The sequence below is a fragment of the Mya arenaria genome, chromosome 17 (assembly GCF_026914265.1).
Source record: "Mya arenaria isolate MELC-2E11 chromosome 17, ASM2691426v1".
Lineage (NCBI taxonomy): Eukaryota > Metazoa > Mollusca > Bivalvia > Myida > Myidae > Mya > Mya arenaria.
In genome coordinates this window covers 1,693,864-1,702,886 of record NC_069138.1, presented here as the reverse complement: position 1 = coordinate 1,702,886, position 9,023 = coordinate 1,693,864, and the positions used below count along the sequence as shown (strand labels likewise).

Below are 9,023 nucleotides of genomic sequence, written 5' to 3'. Positions count from 1 at the left end.
CCAAAAATGATATGGACCACTGACGTCATAATTTTATTTTTTATTCAAGTAAAGTGATTTACGGACCGATCAACTTAAAATACACAAAGAACCGAAGCATTTATTTAAGTGATAATATTATAAAACATTTGATTCATGACCGCATCAATATTAGCTTATTTTAAAATGTGTACCTGCAGTCCCGGATTGAATAACTTTTTGAATATTTCGAACTGTGTTAAATACTATTTTAAATTAACTAAAATTATGTATTATTTGATTAAAGAACACTTATGTCATATCCCGTTTCCAGAAATTTTGATTTAAACAAAAACCAACAGTTTGATGATCAGAATGTAACGTGATTTTTTTTATACTAAAAATATTTATTTCATCTCTTTGTGATAGCCTTGAAAATAAATACTAGTAATTTGTTTTTGACGTCACCTAAAAGACATTTGCTAATCTGTCAAAAAATGAAAAATGTACAAAGAATAATTTTATGACATTTATGAACTGTTTGAATCTTAGACACATATAAACATACATTGTATTTATTTACATTCGCAAATATATTTCAAACGTTGATAACTTTCGAAATATGTTTCAGTTTGAGTCCATTCTATTGATATTGATGTTGAAAATATTTTCCTTCATATTTATCTTATTGTTCAATGTTTAATAATTACCAATGACATAAGACCATTAAGCTAAATGTAATAACAAAAAAGTAAACATTTTAAATTTTGAGCAAACACTTTTAATCCATGGCAGTTCAATGTAAATCTTTTATTTAATAGGTTGCCGTCATATTTAAAAGTAAGAATTGCTGAGGCTAGCCAGAATTTGTGTTTTATTACGTGTTGATTTTTATTTAATGTAAACGAATATTAATTGGAATTAACGTGTGTTTTTCAACTAAATCATATTCACCACTCACTGAAAATCGATATAAATCTTTAAACAGTGTTGAATTAAAATCATTCGTCAAGAAAGCATTGGCCATTCATTCGTTTGGTGTTTTAATATTTGGCTATTACTCTGTCCAAAACCAGGCATGAGTATTTAAACATTAATGATAACTCTTGATGGTGAAGAACTATAGATATATTATATAAGTGTCAGGTACTCACTGTTGAGTCATTATTTGTGTACTGTTTCTGTAAAAGTTGTAACTTTTCAACGTGCAGATCACAAAACGTTCAATAAATTGATAAATGAAAAAAATAAAAACTTAGAGATACGGGTAAATACTATGATTAGTCTAAGATAGAAAACATATATTTACATCATATACAGTCAAACCCCGTTGGCTCGAACTCCCAGGGACCGGCAAAATAATTCGAGCGTCGGAAAATTCGAGCCAAGCGGGAGCGTTAACCTTCAGTATAAAGAAATCGGTCCTATAAATCAATTTCATTCCAACAAGGAATTCGAGCCAAGCTAGTTCGAGCCAACGGGTTTCGACTGTATCACTAGTAAAAAAAAACAGTATGTTTTTAATGTTTCTTAAATTTTGAACACCAAACATATTAATTGAGCCTCAGGACTGTCCAAGGCAGATTTCTTTATTGATATGGGACCGTGCACCCCGTGGGAAAGTGCCAAAATATATACTCCTGTATAGTAGCGGTGGTGACCGGTGGCCATTCATTTGGGTAATTAGCTAGCACAACTGCGAGTCGCCGTTCTATTTCAAATCACGTTTAAACTTTGAATTAGATTAACAACTCAAGTCCATTTAAGATGTTTAAAAGTTGGTCCTTTATTAATTCCTCATTTAAGTTAAATAGTTAACAATGATAAATCCAAAGACTTATTCAACAAGAAACATCCAATAGTACATGTGATATATTAAGTTATGAAAGTAGGTGAATTTATTATACAGTCACAATAAAAGTAGTTCAAAGATATTTCCTTAGTAAAAGAAGAAGTACAAAGTTCCTGGTAATTTTCTCTCTATATCTCTCTCTGTCTCTCTGTATATATATATATATATATATATATATATATATATATATATATATATATATATATATATATATATATATATATATATATATATATATATATATATACAGATTTATGTACTAACTTGAAGAGTAGAAGTTACCAATAAAAATTAGGTGATAAAAAGATAATGAAGATTTTAGGAAATGTCACTCAAAAAAGTTAATGTCAAAAAGTAAAATTTACAATTAGATTAAATCCGAGATAATTGAGAAGTGTCAAATTCTCAAAGTAAAGTTTCTGGTTATGATCTGAGATAATTAACTGATAATAATTAAGAAGAGGAAGAAGTCAAAATCTTATCATTAATGTCAAAACACGCAATTGTAATTAGAATGACTGACAAAAGTCTTTGTTGGAAATTATGAAAGTATAGATAATCTGTGTATTGAATGCTACTTCTCTTCATTGACCGACATTGGTTCTCCTGGAGATTAACTTTTAATTTACACCATTGACCTGTGTTTAGCTTTCGGTGATTTGCTCTTGGTCATAAACTGTTTTAATTTTCTCTAGAGACTATTTATTTCCAATTAAGAAATCTGTGAAATCCTGAAAAAATTGGGGTTTGAATGATCAGGTATTACTGCAATGTTAGATATTATCTTTTGGTTAGACTTGAAGAGATGCCACAGGGCATGCTCTAAAAGCTGGCCGTGCCTGGCCTGGCCCGACCTGACCTGCTGACTCAGCATTTTGGGTCGGGCCAGGCCGGGCCAGGCCAGGCCAGTCCATATGTGATCACATTGAGAGTATTAACACTAAATATACAGGAAAACAATGATAAACCTTTATTTAGGAATAAAGCTGCATGTTAATGTTATGATTTTTTTCTGAGTTTTATTTAGATAAAACATTAGTTTAATTGACTGCATGGGAATGCACTGTATTTAAAACACTTAGCGGATTTAAAAGAAATAAGTGCATAGATCTTGGTTTACAAATCAAATCTTATAATACATGTGTTCAAATTCAAGTTTTCCATACATATATATATATATATAATAATTTATTTTTCACATACATAAACAAATTATACATTTTATTTGTGATGATTTTTTTGTTTGTTATTATTTAAGGTGTATACATTCCATCTTACAGTTCATATATAGCTGAACAACCATGTTTTTCAAACTACATGCATAGTTTAATTGAAAAAAAAAATGTATAAGAAAATTAATTAAATATGCATTCAAATAAACTACATTGTTTATCTAGATGAATCTCAAAAAAGATATTATATTGAACATGTAGATTAATTTTCAAATAAAGGTCTATCATTGTGTTTGCGTATATTCAGGGCTTGAACTCTCATTATGTATAACATTCCAGGCCAGGTTTTAGAACATGCCCTGTGTGCATTCCCAGATGTTTCTTGTACTGCCCAATTTCAGTATGTTCGCATTGAGTTTGTCATGAAGTAATTGTATGTATAATCAAAGCACTGATAGTGCTGAACGGTTTGAACGATGATTCCCTTTATGTGATAATAAGATAAAAAAAAACAACAACATATGACTGATAACATGGCACTCGCTCGCTCACTCCCACTCATCCAACTTTTCGACACACTGGCCCATCCACTCACTCACTCACAACTCAAAACCCACTCAAAACCCACCCCACCCACCATACTTATTCGGTGTATTCCATGAGCTGTAGAATAAAACGGGCATCATAGCAAAAGGTTATATGTGGATGGGAACGCGATTTTGATCATTGTGGCGCTAACGTGAATAACGAGAAAAAGCGAGAATCAAATCGCGCACTCTTTTCCCCTTGATTTTTCATGGTATTTTCGAGCTTAAAACTTAGTTATTTGTTGTCAACATAAAAAAAACACGTCAATTTCAGCAATAAACCCTCTGCAACACTATTTATTGACGTTTAGTTGATCATAACCTTTTAACGTGTGTTTAATTTACCGAAAGAGTTGGTCAGCTGTTCGGCTTTTGGACTTTGGTAACTACGTTTGTATGACGGTAAGGTGCAAACATTTCTGGTCGATGATGTGAGGCGTTTTTGAAATAAAAACAGTATTATTTTATTTTTTGAAACGAAAGAACATTGATCAGAATATGCTTGATCATGAAATGGTTGTTTATAACCGATATTTGTTAACATTCTGACAAAACGTAGTAACCGAGACACCGTTTCCCAGTTTATCACGAGGAACATCCGGTGTTAAACTTCAACGTTTCTTGGTTTAAATTGTGGAATTGCAAGTGGTAAGTACAAATAAAATGTTATTTAATCATTAATGATTATTTTTAATCAGTATAACACAATCTACAAGCTTGATAAGTAATTTGACAGTACTTTCACATGGCAATCAAAGTAATTGTCAAAACCCGGAAGTGAATTCTGCGAATTGTTTTGTTGTTAGCAACCGATAATGACCGCCAAGGTTAAATGTTAAACGTTGTCACAGGCCTCGACGGTACCTTATGAAAAAGAATATATTCAAAATGATGATCCAGATTTTGCAAATGAACAACTTTAACTTGACAATCTTTATTATAAATGAATTTGTGCAGTCTTCTCAAAGTCAAAATATAAAAGATTCAGATGAAAGGTCAATTTTATGTTTGATAAATAATGATTGTGTGAAATGAACAAGAGTCTGATAGTGGACATGATGTTTCTGAGACTAATTTCAACGATGATTTATTACTTTGTAAAATAATTATGATGGTACTCTGAGAACTGAAGATGTCAAGGAGATTCAAAATGTAAACAAACTGCAGTGTGCATACTACTATCATTTGAATGTTACTGAATAACGGTTCGGATCACCTGTTTTCATAAAGTAAAATACTATTTGATTTTTTATTTGCTATCATTATTGTCTTTGAAGGTGCTGAACCATGTAGCCAAGATGTGCACTACCACTACTCATGGGATTTTGCCCAGCAAGTCCACTATCCACATCATGCCAACAAGTTGGGCCGATATATTTCGCCACCCCACAGAAATGTCATGTGTTTCGCATGTGTGCCTTAGGTTCAGCTATGTTTTTATGGTAAGATGTCACTCTGAATTAAACATGGAGTAACAGAATAAGACAGATCTTATACAATAATGATGTACCTGTAAAAATTGTCTTTCCAAGTCAGAATTAATTTTTTAGGTTAGATTTTTTATGTTGTCAGCTTTGTATTCCTGTTCAAAAACTTTTACCTTGGCCATACTTAGAAATCCTTTTAAAAGATTCAACGTAAACAAGTTAAACACTCTTGATCTTAGCTTGGATTTTAAAAATGAATTTTAATTAGAAATAAAGATCTGTAAAAGTAATACAGCTATCTGTTAGTGTCATTTTGGGTTGTCTACATTATCTTCTTGCTGACTATTTCAGTACAATTTTATTATTATTTTGAAATCAATTAAAGGGGCTATACACCATATGATGAAATAGCGGGAAAAAAAGAAGAAAATTGTCGAAAACTGACATAAACTTGGTATCAATGAGTACAATGCATTGAAACTAACTACATGTAACTGAAGTACCACATAGTTTACAATTATATATTTGCAGTTTTTTCGTATTGTACCATTAAAAAAGATTACTAGGTATGTATACCTAGTAGAATTCATTTGTATGCGTGATTGGCTTGTCGATGTTATCACCTGATATTACCAAGTTAGGTATATAGCTTAGATATTCCAAAGGTTTAGAGTAAGCCTTCGTAGCACAGTAGATACAACATTGGACTGCAATTTTGGTGAATCCGGATCGAACATTTACATTTTGGTATTTTTTTTACAATTATGATATCAAAGAGTAAAACATTTTATTAAATAATTGTCCTGAGATTTGTTACAGAAAAAAACTGTTTTTGGTGCCAATCTGGTGTATAGTCCCTTTAACAATAGTTAACATTTATTTGTACAGGAAAGTAGACATTTTATCTGGTGGACGAGGCCGAATTGCCGGGGAAAGGAAGTGACAGTGTCGTGAGCCTGGCCCACCACTACTTTCAGCACTATGGTGTCGGTGAAAAACATGCTGAGGTATTTAATGCTTCACCCATTTAAATTATCTATAGAATTTTAATGGATTAAAGGTTCTAACAGCTTATGCAAACTTTATCCTTATTGCTGAGAAGAGATTATGAGAATCAATAGTGAATATAAAAGATGATGAAACTTAACATATTTTACACCATGAAACACATTCTTACTCAGATTTTTTTTTCCATTTCACATTCGATGATTGATAACGATTGGATATTTGGATTCAACCATGGCTTATGAAATGTCCATCAATATAACATTGCTTTCTTCATGTACTGCATATAGCTTAAAAAAGAAAAAAAATGTATTAAATTTTCCAGGTTTATTTCGATAATGCTGTCGGCCAAAACAAGAACAATGCTGTGCTTTGGTATGCCATGTGACCTGTAATGACAGGTAAGTTTTCTTATCTGTTAATAATTGTTTGTCTGATTTTTTAGGACAAATGCACTGTCTTTTGAAATCAATCACATCATTGATATCTGCGATTGGTGCTTTAATTTTAAAGGATGCAGAACTGGATGAAGTTAAAGTGTAGTTGGCAGTAATTTGATATGAGGAATATGTTAACTAAATAAACATATGTTAACACTCCATTATTGTAAGATTTATATGTCTTGAAAACTTTATTATACCCTAGTTAAAATCATTTGCTTAGTTATATTTTTTGTGAATATAGATAAGTTTTATTTACACTAAACAGATCTTCCAACAATTTTCAGGATTGCATGAGAGTGTAACACTAAACACTATGTTGGCTGGGCACACCAAATTTGCTCCTGACTGTCACTTCGGCAACTGGAAGGTCCAGTGGCGATGTTGTAATGCCGAGAATCTTCAAGAAATTGCCCACACTGTTTTCACCTCTTCAAAGTCCGGCCACAACATCCCACACTTGGTTTATGACCCTCAACAGCCAATCACAGTTCACAGTTGGAATCATTCCTAGATACATATTTCAAAACTCTAAAGAATATTACCAAATACCACCATTTCTATGTATCAAAACATAAACCAGGAGTTTAGTATGCAAAGAGTTTGTAGATTCCTCAGAAATTGAAGTTATTCTTTTGAGGATGAGTCCAGAATGTGGTTTTTGCCTGAAATAAAGCACGCAACGTGCCTAGATGCTGAACGTCAATGTACCTTCAATATTCTTTTGGTCCATTCTTTAGATCTGAGTCATCAAGATCTGCAGTATGCCCTAAACCAACTCTGTGTAAAGTCGAAGTTTACTCATTTGTTGGTGAAATGTCGATTGTAGATCAAATGTTTGTGGCAAATATGAAAGAAATGAGTAAAAAATGGCATTATCACATGTAACCATAGCAACAGGCTGTTGTTTTATGTAGTTCTTTTATGTCATTTTGTACATATAATGAGCAATGTGTACTCTTTGTGTCTATGAATTAGTTTATGTGTTAGCTATAACAGACAGTTAAGTTAGTATTTCGGCATGGACACTGCATTTAAAATAAGAACATTTTTAGTGGACATTGTTTTCAAACTGGCTTACCAATGTGTAACAGAATGATCCATATCTTTTGATTTCTTTGTACAAAAATGACTAGAAACTTTAGTTTTTATACCTAAGATACTTGGTATCATTTACATGCCAATAACTTAAAACGCATTGTATATTGAGAACACATTATTTGTGGCAGACTTTGAAAATGATTGGAAATAGCATTTTCATTAGTAACCATAGCAACCGATTTTTGCTTTGACCTTTGTGGCCAATTTCTATGTCATTATAGACATTAGTAATGTGTACTTGCTATTTTAATGTTGAAGTTTATGTAACACTAGTAAAGATAAGTGATATATTTAAACAGGTATCTTGACATATATATAATATTTAAAATAAGAACAGTTTTGTTCACATTGTTTTTTATCCCTGTGTTTCATAATGTTTCATATGTTTTATAACTTTTGTGAAATTTAACGTGAAACTTTAGAGTTAATTTCTGTAAATACTTAGTATCATAAAGATGTCAATAACTTATAAATAAAAAAAAATTATGCGGACTTTCAAAAATGATTGGTAATAGCATTTTCATAAGTAACCATAGCAACTGAATTTTGCTTTGACCTTTGTTGTAAGTTTCTTTATCATTATGGACATTAGCAATGTATACTTGTTATTTTCCTTTTGTAGTGAATGTGATACTAGTAAAGATAGTTTTATATTTTAATATTTTGACTTGTGTACTTCATTCAAAATAAGAACAGATTTAGCGAACATTTCGTTCAAATTGTGTTAAAGCTCTCTGTTACGAAATGTTCCATATCCATGTTGTTTTTTTAATATTTGACTGACTAGTTCAGATTTTATTTCTGCAATTGCTTGGTATCATAAAAATGTCAATAACTTAAAACACAACTTTATGAAAAACATTATTTTTTGAGAAACAATCTATGTAAATTATATGTACGTGTTACAATACGTAATGTATTAATTGTTAGTAAACGGACAATCAATGTCCAGTTGTTATTTCTTGACCGACTAAGTATTAACAATAATCACATTCCGCCGTCCTGAAGTTAAATAATGAACAAGAAGTTAATTCAAGCTCGTTTATTGGCATTCAAACGATATTACACGTATCATGTTAAGTATGTTTAACATTAAATTAAGTGATAACCGATGTATGAATGTTATGAAATGATGTGTTTGCGTATCACTTATATCTTTGCTGCACGAGTTTGTCTGGTTAGTGTTTGGCTAGTTAGATTTTCCTTGTTTAAGTGTTCGTTTGATTATTCAAAACACAAATAAGGACGTCAAACTAGTGACAATGCATATCATATCCGTGTGTTATAGAACACAAACTTCTTTCTGTTTACTGTCCTTTTATTTCGATCATTGGATCGGAAAAACTGAGCCATAATCAGTAGAATGATCGCCAGGACTTCCATGGAGGCCGAAAGTAGAAAGGGAATCGTATAAGATCCTGAATTGTCTCGGATCCAGCCTGAAAACCAATTTGATTACATTTATGATAGCAGATATTCAA

The 9,023-nt window shown here is 31.5% G+C and overlaps 1 long non-coding RNA gene across 1 annotated transcript; it reads left to right on the top strand.

Moving 5' to 3' along the window:
* Positions 1 to 4,127: 4,127 nt before the first annotated feature.
* Positions 4,128 to 6,938, top strand: LOC128223747 (uncharacterized). Its single transcript, XR_008259341.1, has 5 exons — positions 4,128 to 4,217; positions 4,847 to 5,011; positions 5,885 to 6,003; positions 6,327 to 6,402; positions 6,729 to 6,938. It is a non-coding gene; the product is annotated as an uncharacterized LOC128223747 (long non-coding RNA).
* The last annotated feature ends 2,085 nt before the right edge of the window (positions 6,939 to 9,023 follow it).